The sequence below is a fragment of the Ischnura elegans genome, chromosome 1, assembly GCF_921293095.1.
Source record: "Ischnura elegans chromosome 1, ioIscEleg1.1, whole genome shotgun sequence".
NCBI lineage: Eukaryota > Metazoa > Arthropoda > Insecta > Odonata > Coenagrionidae > Ischnura > Ischnura elegans.
In genome coordinates this window covers 103692295-103705515 of record NC_060246.1, presented here as the reverse complement: position 1 = coordinate 103705515, position 13221 = coordinate 103692295, and the positions used below count along the sequence as shown (strand labels likewise).

The following is a 13221-nucleotide window of genomic DNA, read 5'->3' as shown; positions in this document are numbered from 1 at the left end:
CCGGAAAAACTGACACCAAGACTCCTTAATCTCTGTAATTGCTAGCGATCTGTTAGAAATGAAGTTAATGGAGTGCTCAGTCTCAAATTTTTGTGGTAAACTGTCGTTCGATAAATAAGTAGTTAATTTTGGTGAAAATATTGTGGCATTAGCATTCGCGAATGCTTGATCTTCTTTTGTTCCTCGGGCGGCAAAAAGCAGTCGTCAGCATACCAACACGTCCACGAGTTGCATGAATAGAAAGCATTTGATGGAACACACCATGGCCAAATAAACACCAAACACGTCTAAGCGAGAAAATAAAAATAAAGGAGTAATTTGAGGTATATTGGCTATTATTTGCACCACCTCCGGTAAAGGGACAATTCGCTATAGCGAGTGTTTATTGGTGCCCCGTGGGGTGTCGTTCTATCGAGGTTGCACTGTATATAACTATGCTCCCATGCACGTGACTTCATACCAATTGTAAGTTACTTGTTCTATGCAATGCTTATTTTTATATGGTTTTTACCTGGAGGTGCATAGATTTTGCAAATATCAGGCAGTGCTGTTAATTTATAAGTTTTCTTTGCAGAATAGTGAAGCTATTTCTCACTCTGACAGTGGTTTATTAACAGTTCCCCACGAAACCTTCCTACAGGAGTGAGAGCACCTTGATGGACACCTTCATGGTGACTGTTTTTATTTTAAATTGTAAGTGGTTTTATTGGAAATGAAACATGCCTAACACTTTTCTTGATTTATAATGCTATGTTAAAGTAAATGAGAAGAAGAAAATCCTTTTTTTTAGGTTTGTAAAAACCTGCAGCCTTATTGAGCACAACCCCCTCTCTGTGCTACAACATGGAAGTGAGAAAAAGTGTGTACCTTGTTTGGTAAGCTCCCGTGGGACCTTGCATCGGAGGAAGATGGCTGGAAGGGGTGGCTGCTGACTGACCAATAAATTCAGAAAATATGGCTTTAAATCCATGTCAGGTAAATGATTTTTCCTGTTTAAAATCTCCTTTGAGGTTCAATTCTAGTGGATATTTTTAAGAAAATCTATGCTCCTGGGGTAAAATCATGCTCATATTAGGAAATAAAAAGTATGGATGCGTAATCTTATTCCAGTTGAAAACAGTATTAGAGGGAAGAATGTTTGGTAAACGAGGCAGAGGAAGGAAAAGAAAAGGATTTTTAGATAAAATGAGAAGGGGACGTAGACAGCAGTGGCGCAGCGAGGGGGGAGTTTTGGGGGATAAACCCCCCCCCCCCCCGCCAGATCTCAGAGAAATTCATAAGTTTGATTCATTTTACTTAATTGGATTGATATTACTTAATTGGATAAAAGAATAGTGTAAGGATTAACAACACATCCCTCAGAAAGGCGTGAAAATTATCATTTATCTTAAATTCCGCAATTTATTAATCTTGCGCCTACCGCTTATCCTGGTGGGTATTCCATACCCCCACACACCCCGGTATTAGTTGCACCTAAACCCCCCCCAGCCTTAATTCCTAGCTGCGCCCCTGGTAGACAGTGTATTGAACTGACCTAACAGTGATTTGAAGAGGGAAGTGCTTGAAGGAAGGGGAGGGTCCCACAATGCTTCATAAGTACTCCATGGAAGCCTACCTTAATCGCTATAATACTTAATAATAATAATCTTATTCCTAGCAAATGGGGTAAATAAATGTTGCTGAGACAACAAGCACATAAGAGAGAGTCCCAAATTACCTTGATGTATGGCGATTATAGTCTTGAATCCTTCGTTTGTGACTACCTGGCTTACGCAACCAGGGAGGGAATATTTTTCATCCTCTCTCCCTGAATATTTTACGCTGAATGTCTGTGGGATTCGAAATCTTCAAAGACTCACGGCTGATTTTGAAGTTGGCAATGAATGTTGAAATTGTCGGCTTCATGAAGCTTCCTTGCTTCTGCAAAAAAAGTTATAAATTAAATTCAAATACATATGCTGATCATCATCATCATCGTCATTGGTCAACAATCCTAGGATTGGTTTGACACAGCTCTCCACTCTATTCTCCTAACAGCTAATCTTTTCACACCTATGTATTTCTTCTCTTTCACATCTCTCTTTACTTGTTCCATATATTTTGTTCGAGGTCTTCCTTTTCCATTCTTGCCTTCCACTTGCCCTTCGACGATTGTCTTCATCAGGCCATCATGTCTCAAGATGTGGCCTATAAGGTTGTTCCGTCTTCTTATTAAGGTTTTCATGAGGCTTCTCTTCTCTCCTACTCTTCTTAGGACTTCCTCGTTACTAACTCGGTCGATCCATTTGATTTTCATCATTCTTCTGTAGCACCACATTTCGAAGGCCTCTATCCTTGCTTTCTCCGCTGCGGTCATTGTCCATACCTCACTTCCGTGTAGGAGCATACTCCAAATGTAGGTTCTTATAAATTGTTTCTTTACTTCCATATTTAAGTTTCCTGCTGTAAGCAGGTCTCTCTTTTGGTGGAAAGCTCTCTTCGCCTGGGCTATTCTGCTGATAATTTCTTTCTTACTTCTCCCGTCATTGGTTATCTTGCTTCCCAAATAACAGAATTCATCCACCTCTATCAGTTTTTGCCTCCCTATTTTAATGTTAGTCTTGACTTCTTCTCTTCTGCTGCATACTAAGATCTTGGTTTTCTTCGTGCTTATTTTCAGTTGATATCTACCCATTACCCTACCCATATTAACCAGAATATTTTTCAAATCCGTCTCTGTTTCTGCTATAACGGCTATGTCATTGGCAATTCTTAGAACACTTCTAATGTCTAAAAATCGCCATCTACTTAATCTGATACTTTCAGATAAGTGGAGCAATACAACAAATGCATCTCAGAAATACCATGGCAAAGCTTCCGGATGAGAGCCAGATTATAATAGGGAGGCAAGATCAATATGAGTTTATGTTAAAACTTTTTAATTAAGAACACCCCATGACGTTCTGTATTGGAATATAGTCCGGTTGTAACGTGGGTCTTGATGGAAGAAGTTTATACCTGTGTTATCGGCAACCCTTGTTTACCATGGGACACTTATGGTAAACAAAGAAAAAACCTATAAAACTAAATTTCACCCCAAATTTATTGGATGACAGCATAACTAGTAATGTGTTTGCTTGAAGTAAAGCTGTTGGGATTCTCAGGAATTGAATTTTCTCTCTTGCAACGAAAATTGAGGATGGAATAATTTTTGGAGGATATGTTCATCACTCTAAGTTGCGCTGTTGATATGCATCAGCGGGGAAGTCCATCAGAAAGTCATCTAAAAGTTACCCACAGGTAGGAAAAAAACATGTTTATGACTTAGGGGGACAAGGCCAACAGACCCTTGGTACACTGGAAACAGTGGTTTTTGGGGGAGCATTGTAAGTGATTTTTACTGTAAGTACAAATTATAAATTTATGTATATGCTGTAGTATAATTGTATGCCGTGGCCATGCTCTCATGCAATTCTTTTAACTAATTCAGATCACAGTAGAAAGGTCAGCACTGCCGACACCGAAAGCGATCCCGTGACACTGCTGAAAATAAGATATATCGATGGCTAAGTTCTAACAACACATATCTCAAAAATAGCAACTTTTCAGGAGAGCAAAAAAACGATTGATATTTTCTAATTGTACGCTAATATTGAAAACCAAAAATTCTGAAAACTGAAAAAGAAGCATACATTTGCCAACAAATTGTTGGCAAATGTATGAGTTGTATTTTGCTTAAATTTTATTTTTCAATGTTATTAAACTTTGTTTAAGTTACCTGTGTCAAACCAGCCAAATTTTGAGATACGTGTAGTTAGAACTTAGCCATTGATATGTATCTCCCAGAATGTACTTGGTACCATAATTTCCCATGATCAAAACTGTGGGGGGGGAGGTAGGGACAGCCATGGTTGTTCAAGTTGTAGGTAAGATTTAAGCATGGAAAAGGTGAATGAAATCAATATTTTTAAGGAAACTGTAGCAGCTCTTTAGTAGATTTTAAAATTATTTGCTTGAAAAATATAAGTTTCCTTAAAAATATTTGCGATTTTTGCTTCTGGGGGGAGGGGGGGGGGGGTCAGCTGCCCCCTCCTGCCCCTTGCTGGGTTCGCCCATGGCTCAGCCCCCCATTATGCACTACCCATCCCAGCAGTATACTACCAGTATGGCAGAATAAGAAAGCTTATGCGTCACAAACCTTCCTATAGTTCAATACTTAATGTAACAGGTGTACATAATTGTGCAAAATATAATATTCTAAGGATATTTCCTTGCGTTTACTTAACCACCTCTCATCTTAGTATCGCGAGACATTATTCAAGGCACCATGATCGGCAAATCACTCAAAGTTAGCAAACCAAATATTTCATATAGGCAGTGGCGGCTTGCCCATAAGGACTCTCGGACGCCGCCCCTCCCAAATATTTGAAAAAGTAAAAAAAACAAATATCTATTAACTTATAATTATACATCTAATTAATCAAAGTGTTTTTTCAGTCGCATACATCGAAAGTGTTGGAAAAACACGAAAAGAAATAGCGCGAGAAGTTCGTATTTGTAGCTGTGGGGCGCTGGCCAGAACGTCCCAATCCATCCCCATGCAGTTATATGGAGAGTGGTAGTGGTGGGGGCCGCTGGTGCTATGACGCGTCTAACGTTGTGTCTTATGGAAGTCTTGGGACGTCGTCCGAAAATGCGCAGAGCGACGTGTGAGTTGATATCGCTGCGCAGGCCGGCGGGCGTATAATCTGACGTCTACTTGGTGCTGCCACAGAAAAGGGACGTACGGAATCAGAATGGTCACTGTACTGGGTGTAGTTATACGATTTTAATTTTTAATTACTGGTAGGTATTGCTACAGAAAATAAAGTATCCCATTATGCTTGCGTTTTTTGGTGCTTGAATTCCGGAACACATAAAATCCAACCAGTTAAAGGCCGTATTGATGTAGGAAAACTATTCTCGAGTATTTGCCACAGTTCTATTACGATTACGAATTTCAAGAACCTGGGGGAAACTAATATTATAATGTTTAGGCCTGAACAATGTATTCATATCTTCCCGATGTTTAGAAACGCGGTACCTATTTTTCAGATAAATTTATCAAAAGACCTGCAGTATTAGGAAAAATCAGTTAACATTCCCCACTGATTTATAATTTAAGAAATAGGTGCGTGCGTGATAGGGTGAAGGATTAAACATGATTTAGCCAGTAAAACGTGACTTTAAATGGAGTAATTCAATGAATGCCAAGAAGTTCCGCGTAAAATGCACCTTTTGTGTGTAGGTTCATCATTTTTCTAGCGGTCCTTGTTCTATTAGTTCATGTTCACCTAATTCCTCAGCGGCAGAGCGGTAGCTGTCTGACGGAAAATGTCCACTTGGGTCTGATTTAAGTGGCTTCGAAGAGTTCATATCAGTGCGGAGATCCTTACAGCTCCTATCTGTGGCTCAGAGTCGTCTTCTTTTACGATCTAGAATTTATATTCTATTATATCATGGCAATGATTTCGAAGACATGGTTATTCCAAGTGCGACCCGTTGGCGTTTCGTGTGTTTACCACATATGAATCTTAGACTCAAGGAGATGGTCCGTGACGTCTTTTGTTTGCTTGAATGCTGACCTTAAATTCGTCCCTCAGCTGAATCAGCATTAGTGGACCACGACTTCTATCTCCCTTGAGTCTTCTAGTAACGGCAAGACTCTCGGAAAGAACGGAGTGAAATGAGCTCAGACATCATTTTTGAGGAATTAACTGTGCTTAATTGCCGATTAAGAAGTTTCTTAGTGCTGTGTGTACATTCAAGAAGACAATTTTGAATTAATCAACAGTGCTCGTTTTTGTTTTAGGGAAATATAGGGAAAAATTGTCCCCAAATCTGTGTCCAGGCACCTTGTTCTTTTTGGTCGTATTTTTCGTGGGCCCATTCTGTGTCGTCCCTTGGTTATTAAGTCCCTTGTTTATTTATAGGCTAGTTCCCTTGCCATGTGTTCAATCGGAAAGAAATTGTTGTCCGGCGCTGATTTCAACGAACGTGTAATTGATCACTTCGCTGGACAAAAGGAAAGAAGACTTCTGCAATATAACTAAAGACATGTGAGTATTTCAGATTTTGTTAAAAATGTGTGAGAAATGTTTAATTATTGATTTTAAATCATACTGTATTCAAGTAGCAACGCGAACACCGCAATCAAAGTTTACATCTGCAATAGCAAAGCGCGCGCATTCTAGTAGTGTTTGTTACCTAGTGGAAGTCAGTGACACTCCCCTCCCTCCTCAGGTGTTACAAATGTCATTGCTACCTAAATCTTTGCAAATGTTGAATAGATTTGACAAATAACGCATTATGTTTGCAAAACGAACAACATAAAGTGTATTGCGGGCATATCCGCACGAATAATGTAGGCGCTAAAACCTAAAGTTACGTATTTTCGTTTGTATTTGCAAAGTATCGCAGCAAATATATTTTTATTCTTCAAGATCATTGATCAGTATAATCGAGAGTCCGGACTAAGCCGATCCGTATGACCGAGAGTCTACTGCATTTAGTATTTATTAACTTCAAATTAATCAAACTTTATTAGGAAAACTAGGTATTTTTGTTGACAAAAACGGAACATATGGCATCACAAAATTTTATTCCTAGATTGCCGTAAAAACTTAATAAAATACACGAAATATTAAAAAAATTATGACCCCCCCCCCCCCTCCCCCGGTAGAGTGCGCCCCCCCCAGCATTTGACTCACGAGCCGCCACTGCATATAGGCACTCAGGCATTTATTCTCTCCCAACTTATGATTTTCACTGCTTATACTTATTTATTTGAAGAAATTAGGGGCATTTTTGCTCAGTTCACGAGAATATTCTGAATGTTCATGGTTACCATTGCATCATCTATCGGAAAAAAATTTGTTGAAATTGCAAGAATGCGAGCTCGGAATCAGAGCAGGGGCCATTTTGCCGTCCCGCATGTGTTCTAGCACTGCTTTGCAGTGAATTGCTAGAACACATGAATGCTGCTTTTAGCAGTGGTGCAGCGAGTGGGGGGTTTGGGGGATAAACACCCTCCCCCCCCCCAGAGCTCATAGAAACTTTTAAGTATAATCCATTTTACTTCATTTGATTAATATACTTATAGAAGAGTGCAAAGATTAATGAAATATCCCTCAGAAAGGCATAAAACTCACAATTTTGGATCATTTATCTTAAAAAAAAATTCTGGGGTAGGGCCCCCGCACCTCCCGCTTATCCTGGCGGGTATACCACACACCCCAGGTCTAGTTGCGCCTAAAACCCCCCCTAGCCTTAATTCCTAGCTGCACCCCTGTTACACGACGCAATTTCGATGGCGCCTTCGTACGTACGTCAGGTTGGGCAATGACTTGCCTCGCGTAGAACGGCCTTTAGACGCTCAGATTTTTCTTTCTTCAGAGCTCTCAAGTGCAGAGCTTCCTCTTTTGGGGAGGGAATTCGTAACCCCCGTGACACCTCTCCGTCTCTCAATGTCTGAGAATTCCGTATGGAGTTATTCAATTCGAAAACTGTAACTTTTGACTAATAGATGTAGTAACCAAAATATTGTTTGCTCTACCGTAACATTACCTAGAAAGGAATGGATTCGTCGGGGACAGTTCAAGGAATAAACGATTTATGTTTCCACCCTAATGAGGTAGACACATTTTTTGAGGGTTGGAGGGGCGTTAATTTGATGAGGGGTATATTTAGAGGGGTTTCAAGTAAGTATCTATTTCTAAATCATTTCGGGGCGGTACGGGGTTGTCGAGTACCCCTATGGGGGCCCATAGGTCGCCGAGTGGGTGCATTACCTCAAAGTAAGTGGACCTTGAGAAAGAGTGGAAACATTTTCAAAAGCGGCGTGAGGAAAAACAAATATTAGAGATATGAAGAGATGTAACGACAAAATACGACATCAGTGCTAGCGGCCTTTCAGACACCATAGTTGAAGGGGGAGGGTTCTACGAAATATCGTCTGATTACGCGTAAAAATATTTAGGACAGACCCTGGCTTTTATTCATATATCCAAAATAATTCTTTCCTGAGAGATTAAAGACAATAATTACGTGGAAGTATCTTTGATGAAATGTTAATCTGCACGCCTTCACCAAGAGATGTAGTTTTTTGTTATCTCCGTGGAGAATCGTATCGGTAAAAATGTACTCTTTCGCTATTCCGAGATTGTTTCTGTTAAATGTGTTGCGAAACTTCTGGGAAACATTTTAATCTTATCCATATAAGTGCTTCGGCAGTAAAAAGTGAAAAAAGAACTCAGTTTGATAGAGCTCAGCTTCGAGTTGGAGATACAATCGTAATTGATAGTTGATAACACCTGAGAACTATGGCTTGTCCACAATTCCGGAAGGTTTTGTTAATAAACTATTAGATGTATTATCGCATCTGTTATGCCTATCTATAGAGCGTGGAATTTATGTACCAATCACATGCTTAGGAACTTAGTACGTCTCGGTAAGGGCGAAAGGTGACGGCATTGAATTGAATAGGGCTACATCTTCCTTTCAATCAGGTATATAGCCAGGGAAAGGTAGGGGGCTTTGGGGCATTTAGCCTCCCTCCCCTAATTCTTAATCCCTTGTGGCGACTTCCCACGATAGTTTGTGGAGGTGGCCACCACAGATTATCTTCTTACATTTCCTTTTTTCGATATACTTGTATTTCATGTCTAGCAATAACCAATTATGCATTCAACTCTCAGCAACTCAAATGCAAATGATATACAAAAAGGTCATGCAATCGTAAGCTAGCAGTAATAGGGGTGTGTTCTCCGGCTAGTATGTTTTTTAAGTCTCATTTCCAAGAAGTGACCAATACCAATAAATCTTTAGAATCTTCAATAATGCTACTCGTTGTAAAAATGGTAGAGATCATTCCGTTGATGGATAAATAACGAAGACTCGTCATGTTTAAGTCCATAGAAATGAATTTTCATTTGAATCACTTTGATCATTGCCTCAGCTCTCTACCTGAGCATCAGGTGAGGAGTTGACGTAAGCGGAGGCGAAGAGTTTTTCAACGGTGAATTGCGCGTGTATGTGGCTCGTAGATTGTGAATGCGTGTCAGGTTTAAAAAAGTATGTACGTCTGACGCGCTTTAGATGGCATAAAATAGCTTTCATTGGTCATTAAAAATATCTAGGCTCGGGTTTTTTTTCGATAGGAATTCACTAACTGGACTTCATTCTTGTCATGTGGGTATTCACTGAGCCACCTTCAGTTGCATTTAGTCTAAACTTTTTTCTTACGCGGTATGAAATATTTCCACTAAAACTTTCCACTTAAATCTGAAACTTTATCAATTATCCCCAGTTTACTCTTTTATTAGGGATAATAATAATCCCCAGCCTTCCCTGTTTAAGTGCACGAATGAATTTTCTTTTATTACTTAGACGTTAAAAACGAATGGAAAAAAGGCTTGCATTACCTACTTTGGGGAATCTCTTTATATCCGTATTATCTTCTAAATAATTGTCGTGGTTAAGTTTACTCTCAGATAAATGTTCAACTTCATTCAATAATACATATAATTCCAGGATCTTTACGTTCTCAATCTAATAAATCATTCAAACAAAAGAAAAAAGTAAGCTGCGAATAAGAAGTAGCTCACCATTATTTGAGACATCAAACCTCTGCTCAACATTTCTAAGAGTATCCCTTTCGCAACTCATTGAATTACATCGTTATGTTATGGTAAATATAGATATATTTATCTCTTCAGTACGATAATCGAGGCGCTTCCTATATAATTATCGGAGTACTAATCGATATCCGCGGTGTTTATAATGGGACCGGATATTGTCAACATCAACTCACGTCACGTGAAATATCACTTACCAGAGTTTCAGAGAAATAAAACCTCAGCAATAATGGAACACCCCTACCATTGTGGCCCAACGGATTGCGTTTATTGCCCACCGTACCCAGCAAAGATCGTTCTCAGATGAGCAAATATTGGTAATTACTGGGCAAACAATGGAGTACGAAATCACTCGAGAATCAGTGCTGTAAGTGTCATAAATTCAATTTCTTCTTGAAGCGCTGCGTTTTATTATCAGAATGAGACAGAGATTGTAGGATGCTGGTAAGTCAAGAGAGCGTCTTGAACTTAAGGAGACGTCTATGTGAAATCATCTATTATCGGCAATGCTAGACAAGACTATTCTGGTTCAAATTGTCTGAATCACTTTAATTTTTATTGACAAAATTTTCTGCCTCCCCATTCCAATGATAATACTAGGAAAAGTAACAGTTTGTACCATATATCGGGAATGTCAATTGTGTGTGGAAGCTGAGATAATACGTTTGTAGCTAAATATGAAATTAAATAGGGCACGCAAGATAAATTTTGCAGAGCTGTGTTGACGACAAGTTCTTGAGCTCCGAGAGGCCAGAAGGAGGCAAGTTGTGACTACGACGCAGAATTTATCTTACCCTCCTCGCGTTCGGTTTATACAAAGAAATCTTCGTCATATTCTCAACCTATGTCAGGGGCGACATGCCTAAGGGAATACTCATAAAGCCTGGAAAAGAAGTGTATGGTTAAATGATGCGTAAGAATGAGTTGAAACTTGAAGATTTTCCGGTGATACCCAAATGTGATTACTGGGCTATTTTAAGTTTTAATTCAAAGCTATCTGCTTTCTGCCGAATTAATGATTTAGGCAATAATGCGGGGGATTTGTAGCCGTATTTCAATCCTCTTTGTCAGTCACGTAAACTGAGACATTAGGTATTCCGTCTCAATTGAGGCGTGGGGTACAGGTTATCATTATGTTATGTAAAAAGAATCTATTTTTTCGTTTTAGCCTTCATTATTATCTCTTGAAAAATCTTAAGAAATTTATCTCTTGAAAATTCCTTCGATGTTTCCTCCCAATCGAGACCGAAAAGAATAGTTATAGGCCGGTTAAAGAACCCAAAATAGGGATGCGAAAAGCAATTCATTTAATTCCATCCGTTTGGTGCGCAATGATCAAACGCCTTCCCAATAGAGTAAGAATCAGAAAGACCTTTGACCTTAGAGGATAATAGGACGACCTTACACCTCCGAGTAACTAGAGGAAAACGAGTTGTTTTACTTTGAAGGTGAAATGAAGCCTATGACCTCTTGGGGATCATTTTAGCGGTAAAATTCAATGATCGTGATAGTGATATCTCCAACCTCATTTCGTCCTTTATATTGCCGTCGCCTTTTCCATAATTCACCTGACGTATTCAATGGTTACAATACTTTACGACACTTGCACTCACACTCAGTGATTCAACCCGGAGGTTGGCTCGGAGAGGTGAGAGTAGAGCTCACCTCGTACTAAATCTCAGTTTTTATTTGTTTCAAACATTCAGGTTAGAGGGGCCGCCAGTTTCTTTCCCTGGGCTACATCACACCTCAAGTATTTTTGTTTGGAGGCATCCGAAGGCGCAAGCCGGGATCTCATCCTGGGACCCTCCGATCAGTAGTGTAGTGCGGTTGGTCACCACGTTCCTCCAACATGGCTAAATTATTATTATAGGCTAAATGACGGTGTCAACAATGGTAAAAGTACACATCTAGATTAGGAAGAAAGGAATAGGGATAAAAATCACCAAGGCTATCTCTGAAACATTCGAGTTGGGCGATGATTTCGAACAGGGGCGAGGTGACGCGGAAAAGGCTAATTACCCCTTTAAAATAGTGAGATAAAACATTTACGAGGGGATTTAATGCCCAAGAGAGCATGAAATGTTCAAGATTGTATTCTTGCCTACCTAGAAAACATAAAAGTCTTAATATACGTAAACATTTCTCATAATATTCTTGAGACAAAGTGCTATTTAACCTAGAATTTCGTAATTTGAATTTAAAGAACACTCGCTCACAATATACTCGTGTGCACAGGACGGTCAGCACAAATGAATGATGCCGGTACAGTAGGCAGGCGCTTATTAAAAAAAAATGATCCGATTTAAACACTAAAAACAGAGGACTTTTCTTCTACATCCTCGATATCAGTACTTCCTTTTACAATTTTTCTGTACAGTTTTGGAAAAAGAGGAATGAATTTATCAGAGGCGAAAAGAAAGTATAAAATTTAAGGGAGTAGCAGATACAGAAAAAACTCAAAGGAGGGGGGGGGCGCAAAATATATCATGAGTTGTCTTTACTTTTATCGTAATAAAATATTATCAAGTCATATGCAGAGCTTCAGAAATTTTTAATTAAAGTGATTTTACACTTATTCAAGACAAAGCCATCTTATGATATAAAAAAGTTACAATTGTGGTTATGCTATGTTTGGCAATACGGTTGGCCCCGAAAAGGGGGGGGCGCATCCCCTTGGGCCCATCTGTATCCCATCCCATCTGTATCCGCCACAGGGCTCGACTTCTAGTTACGTGATGAAACAGCATTGGCAGTCGAGTCAAGGGTTCGCATTCAACAGAAGTATGTGACTGCATTTAACTTGCGCAGGCCAAGTAGCAGCGACGGATTTAGGATCTGTAGGCCCCTGTAGGCCTACGGGTTCAACCTGCGGTGCATGCCTCGCGGGTGGGGAGGAATGTAGGGCTGATTGACATAGTTTGAGGGAAGGGGGAGGACCGTCCCAGTAAATATTTTCTGTTTCAGGACGTTAAGGTAGGATGTGGAAAAGGATGCGGGTCCCCAACCAACGTCGTGTCTTATAAATTTCAGTTTTTCTGATTGTGATTTTTTTGTGCTGTGGGCCCCTAGGCATATGTACCCTGTGTTTTATCCCGCGTCAACACAGTTCAAAAAGGATTTCATGAAGATGTTTTTTTGTACTTAGATAACTATTCCCTAATATTTTATAAACTGCTATCCCGATTCTTTGGTCTACTCTAATTTAAGCAGCATTTTCCTTTATTTTAATCAAGGAAGCAATAGAGATCCGCCTCAATACCACAAATTCCAATCAGGACACCGGCTTTCATCTTATCAATGCATGGAGACCTGTAATCAGCTGTATAAAAAACATAAGGGAAGAACATGAAGAACTTCAATAGACCTACAGCCAATCGGACGACACCTGAGCCGTATTGTTGTCCTCGGTAAACGGTCGTATCGGTTCAGTTTGAAATTGGACTTTCAAAGAGTAACACAGCCTTGAATATGGGAGACAAGTCGTCTCTCGAAACGTCGGCTTATTCGAAAGAATTGACCTGGCTGAGAACCTGAGAAGAATTCATCAATAGTATTCACCTGGAGA

The 13221-nt window shown here is 39.7% G+C and overlaps 1 long non-coding RNA gene across 3 annotated transcripts in view; it reads right to left on the bottom strand.

The window, feature by feature from the left end:
• LOC124167528 overlaps positions 1-13221 on the bottom strand; it is a 45610-nt gene that overhangs the window by 20491 nt on the left and 11898 nt on the right. For 2 of the 3 annotated variants that reach the window (XR_006866710.1, XR_006866709.1), the window contains exons 2-3: positions 1718-1920; positions 868-1049 (exon numbers count right to left, since the gene is read on the bottom strand). The exons of the other annotated variant lie outside the window; for it this stretch is intronic. This is a non-coding gene — a long non-coding RNA (uncharacterized LOC124167528). The remainder of the gene's footprint in view (positions 1-867; positions 1050-1717; positions 1921-13221) is intronic. 3 annotated transcript variants of the gene reach the window in all.